The sequence below is a fragment of the Molossus molossus genome, unplaced genomic scaffold (assembly GCF_014108415.1).
Source record: "Molossus molossus isolate mMolMol1 unplaced genomic scaffold, mMolMol1.p scaffold_m16_p_14, whole genome shotgun sequence".
NCBI classification, from domain to species: domain Eukaryota; kingdom Metazoa; phylum Chordata; class Mammalia; order Chiroptera; family Molossidae; genus Molossus; species Molossus molossus.
This window is the reverse complement of record NW_023425349.1, coordinates 19,978,415-19,980,983: the sequence shown is the minus strand read 5'-3', so window position 1 is coordinate 19,980,983 and position 2,569 is coordinate 19,978,415.

Below are 2,569 nucleotides of genomic sequence, written 5' to 3'. Positions count from 1 at the left end.
CGTGAGACAAGGAAGCGCACACTTGCTGCTCGTTCCAAGTTCCGCCTTAGAGGAGGGCATGACGGCCCTGCGGTTGGGGGCGTAGAAGCCATGGGCACCTGGCCTGCGAGACGCCACTCGCTGGACTGCAGAGTGGTCATTCCCTGTGCTCTGTGCTGGCTGGTGAGAGAGGGGGACAGCGAGGGCCAGAGCCACCTCCCAGGTCTGTGTCGGCCTCCTGTTTGGGCCTTGGGATGGGTTAGAGCTGGGCTGTATCTGGCAGCTGCGAGGTGCTTCCGCTCAGAAACGGGCTGCCTGTGGCCAAGGCGCCGTCCTGGACCCCGCCCTCCTAGACGCCTTCGTGAAAGGCCTGTGGAACTGGGCGGTCTAAGAATAAGGCTGGGCTAGTTCTGCTTTGGTCGTCCCCATTTACAGAATGATGTTGGGATTCAGGGTTTGCCTCTTACTTTCAAGTCCTGGAGATGCCACAGATTGGACACGCCCCCTCACTTCGGATGTTCCCCCCGTTCGGAGGGCAGGTGGCATTTGCCAGGAAATTTGAGGAAAATACCATCCCCTGGGCCAGACGTTGAGCTGGGTGTGTTGGAGTTGTCCTCTCCCTTGTGTTTTTTACATTCAGTGACTACACCAGAAACCAATTTTTGATCAGCCTGCCCAGGCGGCGGCGAGCTTTCTGTTCCAAGGATGTCTGGTCTCCTCGGGCCGCAGGGCTGACGGCATTAGAAAAGGTGGGGCGGGGCTTTTACAGGAGGCTGACTGTTCTTTCTTTTTTTTTTTTATCCTCACCCGAGGACATTTTTTTTTTTTATATTTTGTTCAGACAGAGTGGAAGGGAGAGAGAGAGAGAAACATCGACATGAAAGGGACACATCGAGTGGCTGCCACCCGCACGACCAACCAGGGCCGGGGACAAACTGCAACGGAGGTACGTGCCCTTAGTGGGAACCGAACCTGGGTCTCTCCGGACCACAGGCCGACGTTCTAACTGCTGAGCCAAACCCGCCAGGACCTGGCTGCTCTTTCTTGATCATATGTGTGTGAAATGCTTTCTGGGTGTGGCTGTCTAACCCCGTCTAGGTGGCAGAAAAATACATTATCCAGGTAGTTCTTACTGCTATAGAGAGCCTGTAAATAAGGGCTTTGAAAAAATAACTTTAACAAACCAGTAAAATTATTTGTCTCGTACATAAACATTCTGTGTACTTAGCACTTGAAAAATCAACAAATCCAAACTTTTAAAAATGCCACAGACTGTTAAAAGCCTAACTCTACCCTTTGAGAATTTGTCAACACCTGTTAAAATGCCTTATTCTTCAACGAGGGTTTTTTAGATTCTGGATAAAAGGAGTTTTTGGAAACATAATCAGTTGTTCAGCTTAAACACTAGAAGTCTAACATAGCCAGTCCTCCGTCCTCTTAAAGAAACAAGGAAGAAAGCGAGGTTCATAATTAGGGCTGCCTTTTGGGAGGAGAAGGCTTAAGTATTGTTATTGCCAAATGCTATTTCTGATAATGCAAGGAGCCACAGGGACCACAAAACCCTTTTCGTTTTAGAATACGAAAGATTAATTTAGTGCCTTTTGGCACAACTTCTGATTATAGACAAATCATACAGATACACAAAACTATATAGGTTTTGATAATAGTAAAGGTTTACTCTGATTCTGCAGAACAGCTTTTTAAGAGATACTGGTGGGGGGGGGGGTCTCAGAGCAGCATATTTCAGAAAGAAATTCTCCGCACGTTCAGATGCCAAAAACATAAGACATCTTGTGTTGACGCACATCATTTTGTCCAGGATAACAGAGCTTTTTCAGTGAAAACCGGTGATGGAGTGTGGCACCTGCTGCGCTCTCACCGCATGATTCTGGCTCCCTGGGCCAGCTGAGGGCAGGCGACACCTGTCAACACCCCTTCTGACAGGCTGGTTCGCGGTCTCAGACCAGCCCCGCAGTCACATGCTGGAAAGAAGAAGGGGGTTGCTTTCTCCTCGGTGTGGAAATGGAGCGATGACAGTAGACTGTACACAGAAATGGGACTCAGTATGTTGAAACGACCCCCGTGTCAGCTGGGCCTCCATCGAATAACAAACCAGCATCTTTGAACAGTCAGCACCATTCACCTGGACACCTTTGAGGTCTGGGGGCCGGCCAGCAGGGGCCCAGCAGTGTACCCCTGTGCACTGCTCTTTGATGCCTGCGGCTGGGGGTGCACTGAGAAATGATGTGTACCTCGTGATGCTCCCATGACATAAACTGCCAGCACACTTTCTAACTTGTATTTTAACTGTTGAAAAAGACAAATAAAACTTTTGCTTAGGTCATGTCCAAATGATGGACTGTATTTCTTATGTTTGGAAGTCATTCTTTACATTTAAATTTTTAAAAGGAAAAAATAAACTAAAATCTTCTGAAGTGTTGATAAAATCCTCTGTGTAAACATGTATTTTTCTCCCCATGCTGCCAGGAAGCCAAACCAAAAGCTGTGAATAAAAACACGTGTTCGAGAATGTGATCGGTGAGAAAGTGATTGATTTACAAAGTCTTTGTTTCATGAAGCTACCAAATTT